The following is a 27,665-nucleotide window of genomic DNA, read 5'->3' as shown; positions in this document are numbered from 1 at the left end:
TAGTTTTTATATTATCTCACTTGAACTCAGTTATTTCCTTAAAGGCCCTGTCTCCCATAAAGTCAAATTGGGAGCTACATTTCACTGAATTCTGGAGATCCCAGTTCCATCCCAAAGATGTGATGTACATACATGTATGCAGCACAGTAAGCATGTGTCACATATGTATGTACACATACATGCATGTGTAATTTTACCTTTGTACTGTCTGCGTCAATGGGGGAAAGTTGGGCTTTAACCATAAAAAGAAACTCTGTCATTGTCCAAGGACATCCTAAGACAGATTTTGTCTAAAAACTTCTATTGTGATCATCATTTTGCTGTTATAGTCTTCCAAATTCTATCATTCATTTTGTAATGCTTTATATCTGCAAGAAATTTGCTTAGAAATTTGCTTTTTTTTTGGCTTGTATTAAAACTTTCCATCAGCCTATGAGGAGGCAATAAGCAAAGCAGTGAATATGAATGCTCCTTATCCACACTGAGATTTCAGCAAGGGCTTTCAAATTAAGAACATTAGTCAGAAAACAAGGAAGAGAGCAAATTAATATTTCTTGTCCGATTTCAGGATATTTTAAACCTCTTAAGTTAAAAAAGCCTGGAGGTAAAACACCAAGGTGCCGTACAGTAGGAGGTAGAAAAGGGAGGTTTATTTCAATTAGAATCCATAACTTATTTATAGCAAAAATGTACACAGAGAAAGGGAAGGGTAAGTGACTTTCCAGATGGGATTAGGGCTTTCAAGCTTCAATTCCACCTGACCAGGTGGCTCTGTTCATCTTTGGTCAGTGAAGAGCCGCTGACATGCACATTACTTTCCATGAAGGATTTTAAGATCCTTATTAAAGTCAAATACAAGAAAGTCATCCTGCAAAAATAAAAATAAAGAAAATTATCTTAGATGACAAGAGTTTATACACACACACAGTAAAGGGCAACTATTAATATGAAAGTCAGTGACTTAGGACATTCAGCTTCTGACTGGCCAAGACGAAGAGGAATGCATAGGTCACAGCACATCCTCATTGCTCATGAGGAAGACACTTATGGGAACTGAAGGGAAAATGAGACCATTCTTTTTTATAAGGACAATGAAAATACTGGAATGCAACGTACTCGGGGGTAAGAGGGACTCTTTGGAATAGAATCTTCCTTTTATAGCTCCCCAGTCACTTTTCTAAAATGTCTTCTAAACCACTCACAATTTCATGGCAGGAGGAATATATACAGTAAGTATTTTGATTTAATTCACCATTGGAGCTGATTAACAAGCCCAAATTTTGCTGATAATTTTATTTTTAAAAAATCCATAAACTAGTACATATTGATTTTTAGCTAATCTGTAAGTATTCAGCATACAAACTAAACATGATTTTTAATTATTTGTTTACTTTCTCATGTTGGTTGCATATTATAATCTACATCTCATTTTATGCTGGTTGTGTGCTTTAATGCCTTCTCACTATTATATTTAATTCAAAGAACTATTCCTTTCTTTAAAATATAAATGACTTAGAACATTAACTTCCTTCAAAACAACAAATATGCTTTTGCAAAATGCTAGCTGCCTGAAATAATACAAAACTTCATCTTTTTTTTGCCATAGATATCACTTTATACATTCGGATATATTCTAAGAATATGCTTGTAACCTAACTGAAGTAAACGACTTCATGGCAATATAGAAACTTTTGGCTACACTATAAAAAGAAAGAATAGCTTATTTTGTTGCTTTGGAGGAATCATTATTCATTACGGCATACTTTTAGAGAGCACACATTAGAAAAGTAATCATAAATAATTCTAAACTGCTAGCAATTGAGAATTGAGATGCTCTGAAAATTAAAAAAGGAAAATGATTTTTAAAAATTGTAATAAATTATGGCCCTCCTCAACCCCACCCAGACTGTAGGAAATACTAAACACGAGTTTACGTACCTCCCTTCTTCCAAACTTTCATTTCTTCTTTTTGCCTTTTCTCTCTCTTCATTTTCCCATGTCCTTATCTCTTAAAAAAAACCATATTAAATAAACAGATTATCCCTCTGTGTGGCTAAGTGTAATCTACATGGTATAGAAGTCATTTCGCTGGTTATATGTAAAATTTTAGAATTATTAAAAATATATTTTGATGTGATACTAGGTGGACACCTAGTAGGTTGTTAAAAGTAGGCTTATTTTTCTTTTATGAAATTTTATTTTTTGAGCTTGGAAAGTAGAGGCCATAATTTACTTATTATTAAAGATTAAAGATCATCTCAGGGAGACCTGAGCTGTGACATTCAAAATACTGAAGAGAGAAAAGGCTGCCATGGAATCATGGTGCCTTCTGGGGAGATGGAAGCTTTCTCTACACTGAACTGTGTATAGATTTAGCTGAGTGCATTAGGTTGGTTTCAGATGGGAAATGGTACAATGTAGTATATTTCCCTCCCAGTGTCTAAACTTTCTATTATGTTTTAAAACTGTGCCCATGAAGAATTTACTTTCTCTTTTGTCATCTTTAAACATGGAAGTTATAGTTCTCAGAATATTTCTTAACCAGTTATGTTAAAGGATATCCATTGGGAGAAAATAAAATAAGAATTCAATATCATTCTCTAATCACATTTACAGCAAATAAATATCAAATATTTAATTTTTCTTTTATTGTTAATGTTATTGATCTGGAGCACTATGTGAAGAAATCACAAAAATCAGAAGAGTGAGAATGAATCGTGTTTTTGCTGAAATTTTGCAAATCAATGACAATGACAATATATAATCTTTCTTTTATGAAGCAGCAGTTAATAATAAAATCATGTACATGTTTTGGGTCATATTTCTTTGATCTACTTACAGACTTCCCCAATTAAATTGTTTGATTCTACATCTTTGTCTTAAATGGTCAAACTTTTCAGTTCAGGTTAAAACTCTGTATATATACATTCTTTATTGTACTGAGCTCAATATGGAAAAGAGATGTGAAATTCAATAAGGAAAGCCTACCAGTCAGTCATAATTAATTCAATCTATTTGAGCAGTCTAAAAGAGTTGGACAATAAAAAATTCAGGGTACTAAAAACATTCTTTGGGTTGTGAAAACATTCACATATGTTCATATTTACTGAAGCGGAAATGGTAGTCTCAGGTCTTAATCTGAATTGGAATGAATTCTCATATGCATTTTAGACAACTGATTTCAGTGGAACCATTTTATGCTGTTCCTCGTTTACAAAATTCAGGAGGAGACTCTTTTAGCATGGAGCCTTTCCACGGATGGAGCCTCTCCACACATGCCTTATTATAGATGAATTACAACAGTCCAGCAGTCCTCTCCCATTATTTTCACATGCATTTTGGTTCCAAACAGGATTTTATAAGCTACAAAGCATAAAAATATCCAGAAGTCCAAAGAATTAATTTAGAGAACCTAAGCATATTGCACAGAACATAAAGTTGACCTTTACTGTCTGCGGCTTTTGGAATGGAGGGGGATGTCGAAGACATCGTAGATTTAATGTGGCACATCGCTGTCTGCGGAAACTTGGGTGGGACTGTGACTGCTGCCCAGGGCCCCCAGTGATTGAATCTGCTGTCACCAGCATCCTGATAGTAATGAACATTCAGCTTAACGACCGTGATTATGATTATCATAATTGATGTGCAAGTGCAGTGTGTGGAGATCGTTACAGCTGAACTGTACAGCGGAGAAACAAGCCTCAGCTCTGGATAATTCCACTTTTATGCATTGATTGGGATAAAATATGCCTTTCTATTTAAACAGACCAGCTTCGTGTAATTTTGAGAATCTTTCTGTACATGGTGATTGATGAATACACACTTGCTGAAAAACAGCCCCGTAGAGTTGTTTATTTTTTCTTGTCTCATTTCATTAGTAAATGCAAACAATTAAATAATTAGGCATAATTGAGCAAAAATGTTTTGCTTATGAGGATGGCCTTCGGTAATCAAATATTCAGTTAATTTTCTCTCTCTCTCTTTCTCTCAAGAAATCAGGGACTGAAATTCTCCAGTTTCTTCCTCCTAATTATCCTTGTTTCGTCTTCCTAAAATCAATAAGCTCCAAGAAAAGTATCAATTGACGTAAGCTTTCTTATAAGGCTAGAGATATAATCTGCATATGCATGTGTATGGATATGTACATACACTTTTGTCTATTATGGGCATTTTAGAAACCTGGGCGGAGCCCAGTGTTGTAATGCATAGTGAAAATGATATTTAACCTATAAAGCAGTTCTAATGTGTGTGAAGTAGATACATAAATTCATGCTGTCTTTGCTTTTTAATCACTGTTTCTGATCAGTTTGTTATATTGTTTAGCAATCTTGTATTACAGTTTTAAAAATGGTTTCAACAGAGGTTCTGATTTGATTTCACAAATAAAAATGATACGTGCAGTTATATATCCAAGATTTTCAAAAGGTTGGGTCTGACCATGGCCATCCATGATCATTAACCTGAGGGTCAAATTTGCATTTGACTCATAAGAGTTTCATTTGAGTGATGAAGGAACATCATGGAATAAATTTTTGTAAGGCATTTTTGAAAATTTTATGCTTGAAACTGTAATAAAATCTAAAACTGAGATCCACAGTCTTTGTCTGACAGTCAGAGGCTTTATGGCTTGCCTGTAAAGTTTTCCATCTGACAGTTTTTAGTCCAGTGTGCTTTGCAAACTTTATGAAAAGTTCCCCTTGAAGGTTTGAAGTCTCTAAACATTCAACATGTGCCCCAGTCTCTTCTGCATTACTGCTATTCTAGAATCACAAGATGTAGATTCTTTGTCTGACAACAATTGCCCAATGTTACATGTGCAATTAAACTCTTAACCTTCATGATACTCAGTTAAAGGCCCTGGTTTGCTTTGCTGTGCTGGTGTTGGAATCTAGGTTCAGACATCAGTGGGAATTGTGACCTCCACCCCTCTTCTCATCCTTAGCTGTACCATCATTGCTTGAGTTTCTTCCTATAATGCCTTGTCTTGGCTTGACTTTGCAAAACTGCAGGTTTACCAGATTCACAGGGCTCTGACTGACTAGAAATAAAACTAGGAAATAGACTTTGCCTTTAAAAAAAAAAAAAGACTGATTTTGACTTGAGTGTCATGGACGTGCTAGAAGCATCATGACAGCACCAGAATTCGTATCAATGGTGTTTGGTCACATACTGGTCCAGCTGTGGCTGAGGGTTGGCCCGGAGAAGTCATTTGGCAGCAACTTCTGGGTTCTTCTTCTGAGATGAGTGTCCTTACACATGTGTGTCCGTCCCAGTGAATTCCTGAAGGAGAACCATCTGCATCTGAAGGCGTGATGGTTAGTTTTACGTATCAGTTTGACAAGGCGGTAGAAGCATTATATAGTTAAATACAAATCTAGGTGTTGCTGTGCGGACAGCCTGCAGTTAGGGCAAACGTGCCGTCAGCTGACTGGAGGCAGGTCACCATCCGTAACAGAGCAGGGCCTCATCACTCTGTTGAAAGCCTTAAGAGAAACTCAGGTTCCTAGAAAGACAGTCTCCTGCAAGATTGTAACACTGACTCCCTGCAGGCTGCAGGTCCACCCTACTACGCCTTTCAACTCTGACAGTTCCTGGAACTGCTTTAACCAGTTCCGAGTTTCAGTTCCTCAAAAATTCCTTTTCTACTCTCTCTTCTTCCCTCTATCCCTGAAGCCCAAGCATAACCTGCCTCATATGACTGCAAAAGCTACCCTTAATTAAGTCGTGTTACCTGAGTCTAATATCTTTATTGTGGTCTCATCCTGCTATTTGTCCATAGGAACCTGACTCAGAGGCCAACGTGTGTAGCCCGCAGGCTCGTTCAGTCTTTTCAGACACTCTGTGTTGTTACCGGACTTCATCTTCCCCCATCTCTCGGTGCTGATCGTCCTCTTGATTTTCATGTGCAGTTTTCCGGTGCGGTTCCCCCGCCTTATTCCCACCCGGGAAAGGACTCACAAAGAATTTAACTGTATTTGTTGTTAGCACTGCATTTTATATAACTGGATTGTAATAACAGTTCATAACTTTATCCAATTTAGACAGCTGAAGTAAAAAAAAAAAAAACGAAACCACTTATAATTCATTACGAAGATTTTATTATTTATTCTTATAGTCCTCTTGCTGTCTCACTTCTGTGCATATTACCTACCACACAGACACATACATGAAAGTGAGGGTGAACTTGGTATATTCTCGTATAGCCTGTTTTATTCACTTGTAACTTTTAGACATAATAATTTGCCTGGGGGTTGGAGTATTTTTCTTTGTCTTTAAATATTAATAGTTTGTATTAGTATCTGGCTTAGGGCTTATCATTCTGGTTTAATTTTTCCAGCTACATAGTAGAACTTTTGTATATGTAGAGTTAGGCATTTCTACTATTTCTGAAAAATTTCTGTATAGTTTTAAATATTCTTTATTACTGTTTTATTGCTGAAAGATTCATATTTAGTGTCAGATTTCTTTTGTCCACCTTCCATTTTAGCTACTTTCTCTCTAAACCTTCTTACTTCTTTACCTCATTTTCCTTTTCATAGCTGTTTTTGTACTTTTCTTCAATGAGGCTTAGAAAATTTTCACAAAATTCTTTTCCTTGAGCCACATTTAGTTGTTCATAATACCTGATAGTGATTTTGTCTTGGTCCTCAATTTCTTTCCTTCACCCAAATAAGTGTTCCTGTATATTTTCATATGGTTTGGGCTCACTTCGGTTATTAGTTTGTGAATTCATGATTACAAGGGTTTTATTAGAAGTTAAGTTGATGTGTGAAGAGAATTGGACTTAATCAACTTCCATTTTTGTAAGGACAGCTAGAAGTGTTTGAAAGTCGTATGTAATGCCAGGTGTCCTTAGGCATTCAACAAATACAGCTCCTGCTGTGTCTCCAGCACTCGGCAAGACATGATAGATATAATCGTGAGCAAAGCAAACATAGTATTCACTCCCACTGACTGTACAGTTTGCTGGGAATAATAGAAATTAGGCTCCAAAAAAGGGCCGTAGATGTATAAGACTGAACAGCAAAGAACTCTGGTTTTCCCTGGGAGTCTGGAGAAACTTCAGGAAATAATGCTGCCCATGAAACAGGAAGGAATGGTCATCAGAAACTAGACTCTGTGTTGTGTGTGTCTGTGTGTGTGGGGTGCATGTGTGAGTCTGTATGCATGTGCGTGTTTAGTGAGTAGGTGAGCCTCTGGACAAAGGACTCAAACTGCCAAGCACACATGATTGCAAAGAATGTGAGCCTCCAATTGTCAAGGAACACAGACTTTAAGTTTCAAAAAACTAAAATGAGCTTACTAGGGCTGCAGTTGAGCATGTAAGAGCAAAGCTACCGAATGAAAAGGCTGGGAGTTAAGCCCGGAGTCAAACATGTAGATAAATTCTAGGCCATCTTAAAAGTGGGGTCTTCATTCTAGGAGACTTGAGAGATTTCCACCAAGGACTGAAATGATGAGATGTGTGCTTTGGAATGATCCTTCAGGTAAAGTATGGACAATGGATTTAGAAAGGTCAAAATGCATAGGAAAGAGAGTGGTTAATGAGCAATGGTCCAGGTGAGATGCAGTGAAATTTGTTCAAGAACAGTAGCAGTGGATTAAGGAGATATAAATTAATTCAGAAATACTAAGAATACAAAACATCTGCAGTGTTAAGGACTGAGACTGGATTGGGTATGATGGAATAGCAAGGGGAAAACTTGGTGATGACTCCTAATTTTCTGCAGGGAGCACTGAATTTATTGTTGTGCTACTCATTTAGGCTAGAAGGAACAAAGAGAATTTGCATTCCACCTTGGATGTGTTAGTGTTGGGGATGGCACTAACGTGCCCAGTCAGAGGTGCCAGATTGAAAGCTGAAGACCGAAGTTGTTACTTGGAACTACCGTCTTGATTAGTGTTGCAAAATTGAGTGCATTTGGTTTATAAAGAATAATTGAAACCGTGACTGAGTAGAGTGAGAATGTACAGTAGGAAGAGAAGAGGACAGGGGAAGGTTTGCAGAGTGCCAGTATTTAACCGTCACTGAAGTAGGCTGAGCCTGCAATGGTGGTGGATAAAACGTGAGGAAAATCGAGAGAATATTCTCATAATGGGAGGGTCAAGGGAAGATGATGCAATAAGAAGAAAGAAGCGATGAGCCATGCCAAATGATGCCATGGAGTCAAATAAGACGAGCGCTGAACAAGCCCTGTAGATTTAGCAAAATGAAGGTCACAGAGACTTGACAGGTGCTGATTTAATGACAGTATGGAGACTGAGACTGGCTTGGGTTGAGCAGAGAGTGAAAAAATAAAAAGGAGATATCGAGTGTAGATAATAATTGGAATAAGTCGGGTGGTGAGTGGGAAGAGATCGCTGTAGGTGGAGGGAGATGCATTGCACTGATTTTTACAGATGAAAGGCATTTACTGTGAGTAAATTTTGCTAAGTCATTTGCATATTATTTAACCAATTTCCTGTGATTTTCCATCAGATTTGGAAGTAGTGCTGAGGGAGTACCCTCCCGCCTCCGTCTGTGCCCAGTACAGATCTGCTTAGAAAAACTCTCTGAGACATAAGAATGACGAGTTAAAGCAGCGGTTGTCTCAGAGGCCCATGCTGCCATTTTGGCAATGCATTTTGAGTTGTCACAGGGCGGTGATGGGTGTACGGGAGGCTCATGGGTAGAGACAGGAGTTGCTAAGTTTCCTGCAGCTCACAGGCTGCACCTCACGAGAAAGGTCAACAGTGCCCACGATGAGAAACCCCGGGTTAAAGACCGTGCTTGTGCGTAAGCCTTTCCTCCGTCTTGCTAAATGTCTTCCAGATTCATCACACAGGTTTAACTTTGCCGCAGTTTCTGTACTATTTTATCATTATTAATTTAGTAAGTGAAAAAGGCATATATAAAAGCATACCTGGCTTTGGTAACAACTTATGCTGAGAACGTTATAAGGTATTTGTTGATTTCTTATTCTTTAGTAAAGTACATTTTTTTTTGCCTGTGTTTTATGAGTTTGCCTTCTTCATATAGCTTTTCCGCTGATATGGTGTATGGGCGTATGCCATAGGCTCAGGTACAGATTTCCTATCCATCCTGCTTGGGGCTCCTTGGGTTCCTTCATCGCTGATGTTCTTTGCCAAGTGTAAGTCTCGGCCACTATATCTTCAAACAATGTTCCGTTCTGCTCTTCTATAGTATTTCCTGGAATTTTAATTGAAGTATATGCTCTATGCCCAATCGTTAATATGGTAAGACATTAACCACGATTTCATACTTCTCTCGGCCTCATTTCTTTTTACATTTTTGCTGTATCCTCTGACTAGGACTATTTTGCATTGCCTTCCTCGGTTGTACTTTGCATTCTCAGTGACTTTTTGTATGTGTGGAGGTTCTTTCTACCTCTTCCAGTTGGCCTGCTTAATTTTGGTAGTTTCTTGCTCAATGTTCACATCAAAAATTCCTCTTTCTTTTTAAGTATATAAAATACTTTATATTCACTATCAATAATTCCTGACTTCTCTGCCTAATTTTGAAATTTTAATTCAGTCATTTGTCATTCATGCTATTATTGATATGCATTTATATTCTATTTTTTTACTTTTAAATTTTTGCTTGTTTCTACCATTGCTTATTGCCTTTTTTTTTTGTACTGGGAATCAAACTCAGGATCTTGCTCTTGCCAGGCAGGCACTGGGCTGCGGAGCTATATCCCCCACCCTGTTTATTGCCTTAAAATGTTTGGTTATGCTTATTTCTTGGGATTTTATACATGGGAATTCATTTATTTAATTAATTAAATTTATTGGTACATTTTAGGTGTACATAAGGGTCACGCTCATTATAGGGAATTTGTACCTGGATGTTATTTAGCTTGTCTTTTTTTCCCATTCCCTTCTCTTCAACCCCTCTTCCCCTCCCCATGAATAAAGGCTTGTTTCCATTTTTTTCCTTTTTCCTCATCATTTTTTTCCTGCAAAGTCTGATTTAAAGTACATTTCTTCAGAGAAAGTTTTTCTTTTTTTCTGACAGGTGCTTCTTGGTACTCTCCCCAGGGGCTGCAGCGCTAAATTTGATTTGAGGGCTTTAATCAGGTGGTGCAAGTCCGTGGTTCAGAAACCTCAGGACGGAACCAAGGATGAGACGGCGTGTCTGCTGGGTCTCTCTGCAGGAGCCTTTCTCTGTCTCTAGCGGGTACGACAATGCGGTTTTCAGGAGTGCTGGTATGGTACAGGCTTCCCTGGCCTCACCTTCACCTCTGCTCCAGCCCGAGGTGTGGATTTTTTGAGTATGTAGTGGGTTAAACCTTCCTTTTCAATTCTTTCTTCCACACAATCCCTTTATTTTTTTCTCAGAATCATTTAAGCATGAAAAAGACCTTAAAATCTTTTATCCAGACTGTTTAGTTGAGAGGTTCTTGATTTTTTGTTTTGAATCTTGTTGTCTCTACACTAGATGTTAAGGTGCTGAAGTTGTCTCTGTCTCAAACATTGGAAATATTTTGCTGGACAGTAACATCTTTATTAATTTTATAGGATTATCTTAGAAGGGGAATGTTTTTAACCTAGAATATACTTGTAAAGTCCCTCCAAACATCAAATTTATATTTCTTTTGCTATCTCTATGGTGCTAGAAATGAATCTAAAATTTAAAATTTACCCATTATTAGCCCTAATTTTAGACATGAATATTAGCAAGGACCTATTTAGAAAGACTGAGTGGAAGATGAATTTGCCTTTATTACCATAAACTCATTTTCTGTGCTATCTAGTTTATGCTTTAATATGAAATATAAATATTAAAATTTAAGTATGTCAAACATCTCTCTCATGTTACTCTGAAGGCTATGTGTGACAACTGACAAGTAAGATTTGAATTCCTACATAGCATTTCATACCCTTTTGTATCTTGTATTTGATTTTATATCAAAATGTGGAAAGTGGCTCTTGGAAGATTATTTTTGCTGAATCCCCAAATTGGTACTTAGATTTCTTTCTTAACCTCTTACAAAGAAGGCAGGGAACGCAGTAGTGTCAGTGACCCTAACAATAACAGCCGCATCCAGGGCTCCTTTGAACTTTGCCCTACTGATCGCTTCCATTATTCCCTGTGCCTTGTTGGAGCTCCCGGAAGCTCAGCACCGGGGCCCTGCACTCAGGGCTTCCTGCCTGAGCACCCATTTAAACAAAAAGGTTTCCGTTGTGAAAATAATTATGGTTTAATGTCCCTAACCAAATATTTTCTAAATTCTGCCTAAAGGCAATAGGTTTTTCCTAAAGATGTTCCTCACGCAGTTATTTATCTAAGCGCACATCTTCATCCGAAGAAGCTATTAAAGCCATAGCACCAAACACGTTTTGGGAGGATTGCAGTTTGCAGTCTCTTTGGGAGATTCATAACCGTGTTAACAGTGAATTAATTCACAAGTTAGTTTTAGGTGGCTATCATAAAATTAAACTCTGAAGAGAGATTTTAAATCTGCTTGTATGTTAAAATTCTAACCAATATGAATTACTAGAAGGCTAGAAAGTGATAACATGGTAGTCTTGGCAGCAGCTGACTTTCAGAACATTGATTAAATACTATAAAAATGCAAGAGTAGTCAAACAATTTCACCCTGTAGGTTGTGAGGATACAAATAATAACCTTACTTTCTTATTAAGTCTACTCCAAGAGCTATTTGCAAAAGGCTTGCTCACAACAATTGGAATATTTAATAAAATCTAATTTCCCTCTTCTGTAATTCCTCAGTTGGAAAATATGGTCCCTTGACGATGATCTAGGGCTTTGAAGGATAAATGGATTCTAAAGAGAAAATTAGATGATATTTATTATGCTGTCTAACTAGCAATGCTTTGTCATTTGTCTGTTGTGTTATAAATGTCTTACATTCCCTACCTTCTTTCATTTAATCATGTGACATGCCTCTCAGCAGAATTAGAGGAAAAGATGTTTCAGTGATGCTCCTCGGTGCTCTTGGCTTGTCTCAGAGACAGCTCACACTCAGTGTGCCCCATACAGAATCTTCCGGGTCCCCCCATCTGCGCAGACCTATGGCAAATGCAAGGCCAACACGCCAGCAGACTGCACCCCTTCTCAAAGAGAGCTCTCCCCTCCTCTGCTTTATGCATGAAGAACCAATTTAATTGATATTTGAAAGATCAAAGACTGATATAAAAATGACATCTTAGTCCAGAAATATGTTTTCCTGTGCTAAAGAAAATATAATTTGTATGCATGCATTCAATGTTTTCACTTTATTTCTGAATATGTTTGTGAATAAGTCTATAATTACTTACCATTAGAGGACTGAAAGACATGTATGTCCAAATTTCCTTATAGCCAACTAACCTACAGCCACCTGTCAGGAGAACATTTATTATGGCATTATTGAAGAACGGTTCATGTTTATCATGCACTTTTCCCTGTATTTTTATGTCATTAAGAAAATGACTTCCATTGTATTTATCCAGATATTCAATAAACACTCTTATTACTAAAATCTGAGGTCAACATTTTCTTAAAAATAGTATTTTTGACAGAAATAAGTAGAATTTGAAACTACACCTGTGTGAACCTGAAGCAGTGCCTGCTAATCTCCATGATTTTTGAGACACTGCAACTTATTTTGCTCATTGAATTCAGAAATCATCTGTCATCTCAGTTTTGGCATCTAATATACATAAATTATGCCAAAGGGTGGAAGCAATGTAATCTCCAAGTACCAACATACTTTATAGTTCTAGTAGCATAAACAAGTACAACATTCTGTGTGTAAAATGTATACTTGGTTCATAAAGCAAGTTTCCACATTCATGGCTAGTGTCGCTTAAGCTATGAAGTATACTACAAATTCTACATCTGTGCCAAAAAACAAATGACAGAATGTACTACATTAGACCTATTCATAACTAATGGATATACTTTTAATTTTTATTTATTTATTTATTTTTGTCTTTTTGAGACAAGGTCTCACTAGGTAGTTCAGACTGGCCTTGAACTCACTTTGTAGCCCAAGCTGGCCTTGCACTCGCAGCGATCCTCCTGCCTGTGCCTCCTGAGTGTTGGGACTTTTTCTTTTTGTCCCAAAGTATTGCTGATAAAATTTCCTACACTTGAACTTTCTTTTACTCTCTCTGCTATAGAGTACATCAATGCTGACGAAAAAAAGGACCAGAAGTTGCATGAGTTTGTTAGATTGGGAAATTCTGCTAGATTGGGAGAAATGTTACGTGTTTGGTGTCTTACGAAGAAAGTCACTATAGAATATAGGTGCTACATTCACATAAAGTTATAGTTTAGTAGCATTTACATAATCAGCGGTAGGTTTCATGATTGGTTTTTGATGATGTTCTAACATAAAAATAGAGTTCACTTTTCAGAGAGGTTCCTGATGCTATAGGGCGCTTGTGACATTTCCTTGGCAAAGTATTACTCCACAGCAAGGAAAGATGCTTTTCAGTAATACCATCTTTCCAACGTACAGAGTCCACTAAAAGATGTACGCACATGTCAGGAAGAGAAAAACTTGCGTAAATATTTTAACACTAAATTCATCATGAGATGTATCCTTTAGCCTCTACAATTATAAGAGGTGCTCAAAGAGGTGGCCATGCGCTTCCAGAGATTTATTTGTATGGTGAACCACTGATCGAGATTGCTGCACATTCACTTCCAACTTCTTCGCTGAGGGCCAGCAGTATCGTGCATTGTCTACAATATATGACACCCTCTAGGGCCCCACATACAAGGAGGACGCCATCTGTGGAAAAAGCATAATACTAGTTTTCTTTTCCTGAAGTGTGTATATGTCTCTTGAGTGGACTCTGTGTATTTTAATTTTTAGTAGTCATTTTCGTGTTATTTTCATATATCATGCTCTCACAGGAGATGACAGTGTGCTTGGCTTTGTTTGTCTAAGTGTCATCGTCAAAACACTGGTGACTTTTGGCGCACCCTACCCGACGTGTGTCTGCTGTACACATTTGGGGCTGGTCGCCTTTGTTTCCCTGAGCTGGCAAGTCCTATCCTGCTCAACCGTGAACCACACCCAGGTACAGAAAGGGTTCCGTGGGGTGCCTTGGAGGAGTAACTGGAGAACCATCTCTGCCGTGTCAACGCTCTCATATGAAAGCTCAGCCAGGTGTGGGGACGCACACCTGTAATCCTTGCACTCTGGGAGGCTGGAGCTGGAAGACTGCAAGTTCCAGCCCAGCCTGGAAACCAGAGTTTTGGCTAGACCTTGTCCCAAAATAAAAATTAAAAAGCTAAAGTGAAAGTGAAAGAGGGCTGGGAATGCAGCTCCGTGGGAAGGTCCTGCGCTCCATCCCCAGCATCCCGGGGTGCAGGTGAGGGCAGCACTGCTTTGGGCTGTGTTGATTTTCTCTGTGACAGTCAGTTAATGCGGGGCAGTGACACAGGGCAAGCAGCGTGTCACACATGTGTGTGCCCCCCGGCGGTCTGGGCCTCTGTAGTAGGACCTGTCTGCACGCGCACCCTTCACACAGACGAGCCACGCACTGCCGGGCTCTGCTTCACACTGGGCTCTGTTTCTCCCTTCAGGGAATCTTTTCCTACTTCACTTCTTGTACTTATTTCATAGGGGAAGTTTGATTTAAATATAGAGTAGCACAGTTGGTTTTCGGTTTAGGAAGCTGCTATTTTTCTTAGAAAATAGTGTTAAAACATCAAGTTGATAATGCAGTACCTTCTTGGACAGCTGACTGTTTAGAGAACCCGACTGAAGCTATGAGCCTTCCCTTTGGAAACAAGTACAGTGGTGGTTAATTGATTAATTGTCAGCGTGGGTGGGGACACCCAGCTGAATTGAGACAGCACTGTTCTGGGCATGGAAAACCCACTGTAAGGAGGACTGTCGTCCGAATGGTATAAAAGAAGCACAGAAAGGAAGGATTTCAGCCTGTTTTCCTCGGAGGAGCTCAGGTCTTCGCCTCCGCCGGGGCATGCTCCCCTGGCTGATGGCACAGATTCTTCAGCTTCTAGGGCCAGCCTTTCAGCCTGCTCGTGCAGACTCTTTGGCTTCCAGTGCCAACCTTCGGCCCCCAGGGGCAGACGCCTGGGTCCGGGATGTTGCCCTGAGCTCCAGGCCTTCGGCTGTACCCTTCAGATCTCTAGCAAACAGACAGATCTCTTGCACTCTTTTCTGTCTGACTCTTTGGGTGGCCATTCTAGGCCAGTCATGTAACTTTCTATGTCTTGCATTGTCTGACTCAGAGCATGTGCAGTCTTCCGAGGAGCCTTGCAAGCTCTTGTAAGCACTAACGCAAGTACAAACCCACAAATATGTCCCAAATTTGTATAGTCTTTTATTTCATTTGACACCAGTTTTCTTTGCAGATCAAATAAAATAGGGTTTTTTTCAGTTATGACTCTCAAACGTCATTTTTAATAAAAATATGAAAATTCCTATTTTACAAGAAATGAAATTATATAAAAGCACATTTCAGGTAATACTATTATCTTTGACATTAGATTTTAATTTTTTGCTGTACTGCCAAAAATGGCAGAAATAATAATTTACCTGGACATGTAGTATCAGATGGAATCAGAATGCCAGTAACTCACTTTGTGAGAGAATTAGAAGCTGAGGTAAGTGTTATGAGTGTTTTCTAAGATTTGCTGGGTTGAATTCATGCCTTTTCATTTCCTTTGTCCCTAAGTCATTGCAGTTGTGTGTGTTGGAGTCTGCACTGTTGGAAGTCTGTGACAGCTGAAAGTCATGGACCCATACATCATTTTAGCGACATTGGAGCAGAGGTAGTTTTAACAGATGTTCAGAGATTTCCACCTATACAGAAATCAACAAATGGTCATTTTCCACTTCAGGTCCCTAAAACACTTCCTGGAGAATGCCAGGGTCTGTATAATTATCTTCCTCCACTCTTATTTTCTGGAGTAAGAGTTTGTTCAAAAGGACCCCCGACTTTTCAGCCTCGTGTGTAATGTATGTTGAATAATAGCAAGATTAGCTAAGCACTCCAAACCATGAATGAATTCCTTCTTACTTTGTTCCTAGTTATTTTGAAACTTCACTTTGAATCTTTATCTTCAAGGCCTTTCCTTTCATAGTCTACTTTTATTTTCTCACAACACCTCCTGTGAAAAGGCCAGGGCTCTGAAGCTGACCGTCCTAAAGGAGTGTTCAAGCCTGCATGCAGTCCTGCGGCCAGTGCGAGGCTTTTGGGCGATAATCCATGCTAGCATGGAAAGAAATTCTCAAGATGGCCTCATAAAACTTTTGCCACCAAACAGCAATACCAGATATATCTCCCAAGGTTGCAAATACTCTACCTGAGTATGCAGCTTCAGGACTCCCCTTCCAAATGAAGTTACACTCAACAAAGGAATTTCTCGTCACTTTGAAGACAATCTGTCAAGTTTCCAAACGGGGCTCACAAAATTGGCATTTTTCTCTCATGAAGTCAGTAGGGACAGAGCAGCATCTATGAGTCGTGGCTGTCACATACGTCCTGGAGAATGCCCAAGGAAATGTGGGCTTGGTCATGCATTCTGTGACATGCTGCAAGGGGGCAGCTACTTGGGAGAGGTTGAAGTGTTCATTTGATTTTATTCTTCTGACTCACAAGGCAACTTCTCGCATTATTTTCATGCTGCCCGGTCCCTTTCCCAAGGTATGTGGGTTCTCTTGCTTGCACAGTAGACTGTTGCCAAGCAGAGATTTTGGGGTGGGGCAAACGTAGTTTGTGTTAACTACCAGCCTTTTCAAACTGAGCCTTTCTTTGTGATAAACAGCCGCATTCTCTGAAGTATTTTCTAGAATGACATGATGCTCCAACTGCACCTATGACACATGTTTAATGACAAAAGCCTTCACTGTTCAAGAAGTGTTTTATATTTTATAATTCAAGTCTCAAGTTTTCTCTCTGTGCACTACAATACTTAGATGCATAATAAAACAGCAGCTTAGAATGTTAGGTATGAGTTACTATTGTTGTTTGAAGTATGTCCTCCACTGTTTAAAAATTAAACCAAAGATTAAAAATAGACATGTAGAGTTTGGGAGTAAAGCCTTCTTCATTCTGCCGTATCCTAGCAGAGATCATCTCTAAAATATTTTTTGAATAGCAGATGACCTGAAGCTACTTTCTGTATGTGCTCTACATGGCTACTTAGCACTGCTAAACTTGAGTATTTTATTTTACTTTTGTCTTTTTGAGACAGGGTCTCCCTATGCAACTCAGGCTGGCCTTGAGCTCACTTTGTAGCCCTGGCTGGTCTCCAGCTCACAATGATCCACCTGCCTCAGCCTCCTGAGCGCTGGGATAACAGGCGTGTGCCACCATGCCTGGTGAAGTATTTTAGACTACAGAGAAAAGCAATTTGATGAGAAGATAAAAATGACAATATGGCTAAATTAATGATAAATTTACTAGATAATTAACTATGATCCATATGACCATCTATTTTATTTATACGCACTCCAAACCATGAGTGAATTCCTTCTTACTTTGCTCCTAGTCATTTTGAAAGTTCACCTTGAACCTTTGTCTTCAAGGCCTTTCCTTTCATAGTCTACTTTTATTTTAAAATCCAATATTAAAAACATTCGCTAAGTCTACTACCCAAGTACTAAACATTCAGAATGGACATTATTCCTGGGACTCCCGGTAGGGATGGATCTAATAGCTCTTTAATGGCTGGACCATAGAAGAAAATGGGATGGAGTTTGAGTTAGCAGTTAATTTCTGATAAGTAAGGAACACATTTCCATACATCATAGCTGATTCTGAGGCTAAAATACTTCAAAATACAATTAATTTAATCTGTTTCTTGTTATTATCATTAATTTGGCTATGAGAAAAATTACATTTATGGTCTACAGTATATTTGTACTACTCTGAAAGATGTATTTGCCAAAATATTTAAGCTAGAAAGAACTTGATTTTAATAGGCTCTGTGGAAAATCTTCCTCTGAAACTCAGATAAATATTTTTCTTTGATGTCATTATGGTTCTTTACTTTAAAACTTTTCCATTCTGGTGTTGTAGTAGGATTGAAAATAACACCAGTTTCCTTAGCTGTAGTTGTTTCTTCCTCATCTCTCTAATCCTTCTAGTTCACTCATTATAGTCCAGTTATAGAAATACATTCTTTTGAAAAAAGATGTAATATGGAAATTTAAAAAAATAATTAAGGGCCTTGCTGCAGAAGTGCCTGCCTGGCAAGGGCAAGGTCCTGAGTTCAATTCCTCTACCAAAAACACAAAACAAAACAAAAATTAATTAATTAATTTAGAACATTAAAGTAGTTAAATAATAATAAATCCAAAGGAATTACAAAGTGAAGACTTCTGTGTAATTTTTAATGATGTTGTCCGTTGGTATAGGCTATGAATTTTAGGTCAGCTTTGCCTGTAGCCCAGACTAAAAGAAAATACTTCCATTCTAAGAAAATTTAATAAAGTCCCCTTTCTGCCATCTTTTAATTAGACTTCATGAATTTATGTTATGAAAAGTCAGGGTGTATCCTCTTAATCCAAGGATAAAGTTATAGTACTATACCTCTAAATATAAGTGAAATTAATGTTGCTTTCTAGGTTGGTTTAGACATTAAACTTTCCAAGTTGGACTGAGAGGGTTGATCAACATATTTGAAGGGTGCCATTATGTAATCACAGAAATATATTAAATCACCATTTTGCTGACATAAGTAAAGAATCTACGACTTAAGGCAAAGTACATTAACCAAATCTCTCAATTTTTCAGAGGCTATTTTAAAATTCTAATATAAGTAAATAGAAGTGACTCGCAGACCCAGAAAGCAGCAAGAAAAATCAATCAAAAGTACCCTGGATATTAAAGCCGACTTTGTGCTCTAATGTGAAGTTGCCTGATTGAGGAGTGCAGTGTCAACCATGTCTTTCTTCTAATGCTAAAAGTAATGCACATGGACAGAGTGACAATCACGCCACAGCCTCCCATCAGCAATAATTAATCTTTTCGTTAACAGAGACTACAAAAGCCTCTCATCAACCTCTTCTGAAGTCTGAGGGGCGCTGTGTTTTGATGTTTGCATTCTGAGGAAAATTGTCCCCACCAGTTCTAACAAATTGAAACACCAGGCTAATTATGGCAGCTAATGAAGTGTGTGGAATGGTCACAGCTTGTCGTGAAACCGTTCCTTCAGCTTGGATTAGAGTTTCATCAATCACTTTTTTAAACTGATCCAGAATTGCTTCTGCCCGGTGCTTGGCATTTTTAATGCTGTTTCTGTAATTGGTTTTTTCCCAAAGCTTAAGACTGTTTTTTGAAATATTACAGTCTTGGGACAGGACTCGCAAACTCTGGTTTATAAAAAAAATTTATTATTAGTGATATCAGCTGATCAAGTGGTTGAAAGTGAATAAAAGGACCACCAAAATAAAATTTGATATGGTGTTTCAATCCTGCTAAAGGTAGCCATAAAGCATTTCTATGTATATCATTATTTTTTCAAATATATAAATAATACAGCATAGGAGAATCATAGTTGGTGGTTACGTGGGTAAAATCCCACCACGACTTCCCATGAAATTGATACATACATATTCACTTATTTTTAGGGGATGATAGTTCTTCATTTTATAAGGTGTATTAGATGTACCCATTTTGCGTTGAGCCAAATATTCTGAGCATAAAGACCAAAATGATATATACGTATGTATATCATTTTATGGATTTGTCTTTCTGTTTTCTGGACACATTTTAATCACTCCATATAATCCTGAAGTGCAACTCAGAAAACCTTGTTTAAGGCCTTTGTCTTTGGGAGTCAGCCGTTTTGTAGGTATGACGACAATTTGGTGTAATTAAGTCACACTTTTACTGTTAGCAAGAGTTCGTCAATAGTAACCACTGAGCACCTGCTACATGCAGGGTGCTGTCTCGATTTGTAAGGCCATTCAGCAGAACTGATTTATGAAGTCCCACTAGTATAGACATGTCCTCTAAAATGATAAGAAAGAGACCTAGTAGTTTTGCTAGTGCTGCTTCCTTTGGAGGCTACCCAAGCAACAAAGCTTCTATACGTCCAACTCTTCCCTTTTTACTGACAATTATCTCACTTAAAATTGTGTTTATTAAATGGACATGTATTTAAACCTATACTATCACTTTTAATCATCTAAATTAACCTAGAATGTTGATGCTATCATCTCCTTTCATTTTACACATTATATACTAAGAGTAAGGAAAATTAATCACCCCCAAACTCTGACATGTTGATCATTATACTATGTGATCTCAGCCTGTTAGACTTATTTTCTCCTATTGGAGGACAGCTTCTAAGATTTTATAAATTCTTTCCAGATATTTGGAAGATTTATTGGTAATGAATTTGTTACAGAATGTCAAGGTGGAAGGCATACTAAAAAATAATTAAGCTGAACTTACTAAGTTAAGGAAATACAAATATTTATATACAAATGATACATGTATATACATATTTGTATGTAGAGAGTCAGAAAATATAAAAGTGTATGACTATTGATTTTTTAAGTGAATATCCTTTGGGTTTTTATGATTTATTTTATAGTAGAAAACTTTATATTTGAGAGATAAAAGTTTTCACTTAATTATACAATAGTTATAGGAAGCATTTACTATACAGTATACAGAAATTGAATTGAAATAATATATGACATAAAGTTCCTAAATAAATTGTGTTATTTTCTTTTATTATTTAGTCAAATGTTAAAGTATTTTCAGGTATAAAAAAGAGGAATTTAGGAGCACCAAAGGGAATATTGAAGGTAGTGTGTCCCTAGTATATTTTAGTTTAAGATACATGTTACATCACACTTTACGTATTGCTTAGGGATCTCTAGAGAAATAAAATGTATACTTCATAGGCAAGATTTATGAAATCTTTGTAAGATTTATGAAATCTTAGGAGCTGGCCTACAATAGGGGGAAGTCGGCAAGTTCACAAGACCAGAGGCGGGAGGTCCACAGTGGCCGGCTGCAGGCTGGAGAGCTGCAGGTACCAGGAGCCACTCAGCTTAGAAAGCTGGACGCTGCAGAATGAGAGGAATCAAGGATGCAGCATCAGTCCAAGACCAAAGGCCTTCGAGCTCCCTGGAGAGTCACTACTGTGTGTCTGTGTTGCACAGCTGAAGAAACTGGAGCCTGATGTCTTTTTCTTACGGTAGCAAAAAGCAACCCAGCTCAAACAGAATGAAACTTTCCAAAGGCAGGCCAACTTCCTGTTTCTTTCCCTTTTATTCCATCTAGGCTACAAGCCTATTGGACTGTAGTAGCCAAAATCAGGGCGGAGCTTCCCTCTCAGTTTGTTGGCCTATAAGTCAGTCATCTCTGGACACACCCGCAGACACATCCAGAATTGTCTTTACTAATTTCTTATTCAGTCAAGTTGACATATCACAATTAACAGTCACACATAAAGTATTCTTTTGTAATCTCATTTTTCTCAGTTTTACTTTTGTACCCAATGATTTTACTAATCTCATTGCTTACAATTTATCTGTACATTTTTCTACATGCAAAATCATGTTTTTTGTACATAATAGTTAAATTTACTCCATTTCAATTATTTCTCATCACAAGGGAAGTACTTTTACAGTTTTCCTGTTAAGTGTATTGTCTTATTATATATCATATTAAAATTGATTCTTTTGTTTTTGTTATGCTGAGATTTTTAAACCAGAAAGAGGTATTAACTTTTATCCAACATTTCTCCTGCACCTATAAAATAACCAGATGATTTTTTTCTTATTGTAGTGAGTCACATCATTTTATTAGTATATATATAATGATCCAACCTTTTATTCCTAGAATAAATTCAGTTTGATCATGGAATAACATTTGGATATCACTGCACTCAATTTGTTAATATTTTGCTTTATTTTGTTTCTGTATTTGTATATAGCCTGTTCTTTAATTTTTTTTCCAATACTAGACATTAAACCCAGAACTTCACACATCTAAGCAAGCATGCTACCACTGAGCTATACCCAAAAGCCCCTTCATTTTTCTTTCTTATAATTTCCTTTCCAGACTTTGATCATGTTTATTCTAATATTGAAGAAATTTGAATAGTATTCCATTTTTTTCTATTTTTGAGAAGAGTTTCTGCAAATTGTTATTTAAACCTTAAATAATTTAAAGAATTACTAATGAATCCATCAAATTTTGAAGTATTCTCTGTGGGACAGACATTTATGTGTTGATTGAAATCTTTAAATGCATATAGGACAATTCAGATTTCTATTTCTTATTATGTCTATTGTGTTAAGTTGTGTTTTTATTTTCAGAGTTCAACTTATGCATCCACATTTTCTAATTTTTTGGCAAAGAAGTAATTTAGACTTCCTTTTATTATATACCTAGAGCTTATGTTTTATGTAGTGGTGTGAAGAACATTTCTCATTCACAATGAAGAACAGTGAATATTTTCATACTGATATCACTGGGGAACTTTTCAATTTCATCAAGCTTCATAAAGCTGAGTTGGGGCTTTATTTTCATAATTTCGTGCTTATTTGCTATTTCTTTACTATTTGCTTCTGTGTTCCTTCCTTCAACTTTTTTGATTTGCTGCCATTTTTGTGGCATTGAGATTAACAGGTAATTTACTTGACTTTTTTTCTTTTGTGCCACTGTGTGCTAAATCTAGCACCTTCACACTAAGCTACATCCATCCACAGCCCATGTAAGTTATTTATTTTTGAAACAGGGTGTTACGAATTTGCCAAGTTGCCTAGGTTGGGCTTGAAATTCATTGTTTCTTTATATTCCTATAAGACCATAGGTTCCTTTCTTAATATGTATTTGCTGACAGTCTAAACCAGGGATGGCGAACCTTTCAGAGCTTCCAGTGGAAGAAACAGCTCACTGCGGCACGTGTGCTGGGGGTTTGCCGCCACTGTAGAAGGTTCTCTTTTTCATCCTAGAGTCCAAAACATTTTCTATTTTTCAATTTACTTCTATGCTGACTCATTTCTTGCTTAGAAGTATATTATTGAATTTTATGACATTTGGCAGTTTCCTAGCTATATTTTTGTCAGTTCACTAGTTTAAATCCTCTAGGGTCAAAGAATATACTCTGATTGTAGTCCCCTGCAATTTCTTGAGAATTTCTTTATGGCACAAGCTCTGGTCAGTTTGGGTTCATTCAGTTCCCTAAACTCCACTGAAGGTGCTCAAATGTCCTGCATCTTTATTTACTGTTAGAGAGCCCACAGCAATTGTTGCTACCAACATTACTGATGCTTCTTCCTGGGATTCTAAGATGGATTACTTCTTTGATGCACGGGATGTAGCATGAAGTCTCTACCTAAACAGGGCGTTGGTGGTGCATGTCCCGAGACTTGGAATCTCGGCAACAGTGTCCATGTCCCTTGGTATCAGTTTTCCACCTCTTCTACACTGGGTGTCAGCAAGCATTTCTTCAAAGGACCAGGGAGTAAAACACTTTAGGTTTCATGGCCTCTAGGTCTGTATTCCACTCCTCAGCTCAGCCCTTGTAGCACAAAGCAACCACGGACAGTACATAAATGAATAGACATAGTTATATACCAATAAAACTTTATTTACAAGTTAAGCAGTGGGCTATCTTAACCTGTGGCCCATAATTTACCAACCCTCTTGTATATTTACAGGACCCATAATTTATAGCTGGGTACATGGCTGCCTAAAATAAAAACTATATATGATGGCCACTTTCTAAGGCTATAGTCCCTTGACTAAGCTCTAGAAGGTGGAATGTAAGTAAAACTGTGAGTCAGCTTCTGGGAAGTTTATCAGGACTGTGCCTGATGTTAATAGAGCTGATGGGATGGAGGGCAGCTAAAAGCAGAACTCTTACCAGAAGAACTAAGTCTGTAAATTCATCCAACACGGTTCCATGAGTACTAGTGGGAAACACACATCTCCAGGATCAGAGAGTTTATTTCTCTCGGTGAAAGCAGTGAGAGTTTCAGCACAGTAGGGCAGTTCCCTGAGCCTCAAATCCCACAGATGATATGGGCAACCTGCACAGGTGATGCATCCCAGGACAGCGATCTGAATGCAGGGCATGTACCACCTTCCCAGCAAGCTCCAAGCAAACCCACTCTGCCCAGTGGGAGACCAGGTACATCCCAGACCTGGGTGAGACAGGCCAAGAAGACTTGACTTGACTTTAGGATTGCCAGTAGCTTGGATCGAAAAATGATGAAGACTTTATGGTTCTGATACATCCAGCGAGGTGTACAAACTCAGGAGTCACATGATGGACTTCCTCATCGAAGTGTGTTTGAGGAAGGTGAGTGTTGACCTCATTTCCTCCTCCTGGATAGCTGGAGAGATTGATGGACATCTTCAATCATAATACAATTCTTAAATGAATGTAGACCACTGAAGTTCCAGCAATAATATGAAAGAATACTGGGCCTCTTATACTGTGCAGTATCACACTCACCCTCAATTTGCAATAAAAGAGAAGTCAACTTTTTTCTTATTTATGTCACTGTTCATTTGAACTTTCTGTCAACTGCAGCCAAATCTTAGTCCCTGTTAATACAGTATCAAAGCATGCCTCCCTGCTGCTTTCACATTTGACAATGAGAATGGCACAAAACGCCAAGGTCACGTCCTTAATTGTTATCTCTATAAGGATTAGATGGTGAGCACCTATATATCACAAAAGTAAGATCTGAGATGAAACTGACGCTTTTATTATATAGTGGGAAGAGGGAAGGCACATCTCTGAATTATTCTCTTCATTCTAAAGTTTGAATAACCAGCTGTTACTTCTCAAGTGAATTTTAATTCAACTTTATAATCTTAGTTTACTTATTCTTTTTGTCTGCAATCTTTGGCCTTATATTTTATAGATATCTGATGTTTTCCTTTTATCCTCTTACATCCATTCAGTTTTTTATCCTGTTTTACAGAATCTCTTTTCAGGGTTTGAAGCTAGGAAGTATTCTCTAACACTTGTATTTTCTTTCCTTTACTGTAGAGGATGACTTTCAGATGCCTGCTTTTCATCTAAGTCTGCCATATGTGGATGTGTCTCTCTTCCCTGGGGCCTGGACCATTCTCCCTCCTCCCCTCTCCTGAGTGCAGAGTGTTGCAGTCACTGTTTACCATCCTGCAGGGCCTGTGGGTTCGGCCCTCTTCTGTCTGCATGAAGACCCCCTTCTAGGTTCAAGTTGGAAAGCAACCAAATTCATTTCCTAGTTCTCTGACACTCATGTTCGATGAGCGCTATGAAGAACCAGACTTCTAGTAATCCTGCCTCTCCCACCCTTCCCTGGGCCTGGGGCACCTGCCTGTGGTAAGCAGACTTGTGGGAGAGCTGCCAGGCCTGCACACAGCCAGCCCCACCATGTAGCTGCTGCAGTTTAATGGTGCTGTAGTTTTCTGCACATGACCTTGAACGTCCTTCAAGACATAGAAAGCTCTTTCGAACAAATAATGATCCAAAGAGAAGTTCAATTTTAATGTTTTTGGTGAGTCAAAGGAAGAGGAACTCCAAAGCAGCTTGCTTAGACTCAGCATTATCTGTTACTGGGAAGTGTCCGAGTGCGTGATTGTACCGTGTAACTATCAGAGCCATTTGTAGGAATGAGTCCTCCTTAGAGGTGCTTCACTTTGACCCCTGAACACACAGACAGTAGTTGCTTAGAATTCCTCCCCACCCCCACATCCTCAGACAGATCTTCCCTGTGCTTATTAGAGATGGAGAAGAGTTTTTGTAGAGCTTCAGATATGTAATATTTAAAACAGAAAATGCCTCTTTTTCTGGACTAACTAGCACCCATCACACATAAGAACCTAATACATGAGAACCTAATGAGACACTGCCAAGCTAAAAGTTCAAGGGCATCCAAGTATGAAATAGCTTGTGTTGAAATTCACATTGTGTTCTTAATTTGATTTAGTTGGAGAAAAGGGCAGTAGTAAGAAAAATACAGCTTTAATAACTTTGGTTCAAATATAGACATTAAATGTCATATTTAAACCAGTAAATTTGTATATAATTTTCCCAAATGTTGTTGTAGGGGGAGTTGGCATTAGAAAATAGTACATTCATTTCTGTTGACTATTTTACCTGTATTTTAATATGTTTTGGTACCTAGACTTACTTATAAAAAATATTAATAAGACACTCAGAAAGGAAGATGCCATATAGGTAAAACTAGTACTATGTAAAACATCCATTTAAATATTTAGGATAAATGCAGCTAAGTATTTTGTATCAGTGACTTTGAAAACAGTATCTATTACTGAGAGGAATGTGGTTACTGAGTTAAGAGTCCAAGTAGAAATGAAAATTAATTTTCAGAACACTAAACATTTGGTCTGCTAGTTATTTTTTATTTTATTTATATAATACTAAAATATGTGTATAAAGTATGTCTCAATATTTCTCTTTTGTTGTCTCTTTTGTTTGTTTGTTTGTTTGCTTTTCTGGTACTGGGAATCAAACTCACGACCTTGCGCTTGCCAGGCAGGCACTGTGCCGCTGAGCTACATCCCCAGCCCCTGTCTAAGTATTTCTAATGAAAAGCAGCAGACTCTTGGCCCACTTCCGGTTTGTTTCATCTATGCTCCTTTACAGAGGCTACGTCACTCAACCCTTCTGTGCCCTAGTAACTGATATGCTGTCTCTCAGTTTGTCAGTTTTCAGTATTAGCCATTCAGCTATGTCTTCAACTGTGGTAAATACAGATTCACTCTTACAGTGTCTCTGTGTCTTCTTGGAGTGTGTAGGGTATGATCAGCAAATATGAATGTTTAAATTTTTAAAAATTTATTACAGTGAAAGACACATTGCCATTAATCTCCATGCTTTGAGCACTCTCCTCCCATTGCTCTTGTCACTGTCTGAAGCAGCTCTGGAAGTTCTCTTTCGTGAGTGTCTTTTTTTGCTGACTCGCTATCTTGACTTGATTCAAGATGTTTAGGGCAATTTCTGTCAAATGAAATTTTTGTGAAATGAAAATATTATAATTTTTAAATAAACAAATATGCAAACATCACCTTTTTCAAATGTAGGGAGATTGTTTCTTCCCAAACCAAGCGGTGCTCTGCGATATTCCCTTCTCCACCTCTTTGTGTCTCCTGGAGCTGTTGCTTGCCTTTTTGCTGCCCATTGGCTGAGGTTTCTTCATACCTCTTGTCTTCTCCCCTTACTCTGTGATAACTTTCAGCACTATTTTTATGTCTGCAAATTCCATCTCATGCATTAATTGGTATCGAATATTAAGCTGAAAGTTGTCTTTATTCTGTTTTAAGTCACTGCTATTTGTCATTCAGATTTGGGGAAAGTTTTGTGCATTATTTTTTCTGAATTCCTTTCCTTCTGTTCCCTTAGATCCTTTTTACTACAGCTCCAATTGTCAGATATCACATTCTCTAATTAATCTTCAAGTTTGTTTCTTATATCTATTTCTGTGTCCTTGTCCTTTTGTGTAACTTCCTGAGAGAACTCCTTGGTGTTAAATTTCAATTTTCCTGTCAAATTGTGCTCCTTGCTTTCACGTTATTACTTCACTAAAGCTCTCTTTACTTCTTTCACCTTTTCAAATAGCAGCCTATACCTAATTAATAGATGCAGTATCCTCTTCTAGTGTCTCTTAGAGTATTCATATCAGATTTTAGTCATTTTGTTCTTCTTTTTGCCTCCTCGCGAATTCATCTAAATTATTTGC

General features: G+C 37.8%; 1 protein-coding gene across 3 annotated transcripts in view; it reads left to right on the top strand.

Annotated features, from left to right (window-relative positions):
• Spata17 (spermatogenesis associated 17) overlaps positions 1 to 27,665 on the top strand; it is a 200,932-nt gene that overhangs the window by 139,955 nt on the left and 33,312 nt on the right. The gene's annotated exons all lie outside the window — the stretch shown is intronic.

Source organism: Chinchilla lanigera, unplaced genomic scaffold (assembly GCF_000276665.1).
Source record: "Chinchilla lanigera isolate Chin_1 unplaced genomic scaffold, ChiLan1.0 scaffold00005, whole genome shotgun sequence".
Lineage (NCBI taxonomy): Eukaryota > Metazoa > Chordata > Mammalia > Rodentia > Chinchillidae > Chinchilla > Chinchilla lanigera.
Note: the sequence above shows the minus strand (reverse complement) of the source record. Positions and strands in the feature narration are given on the sequence as shown.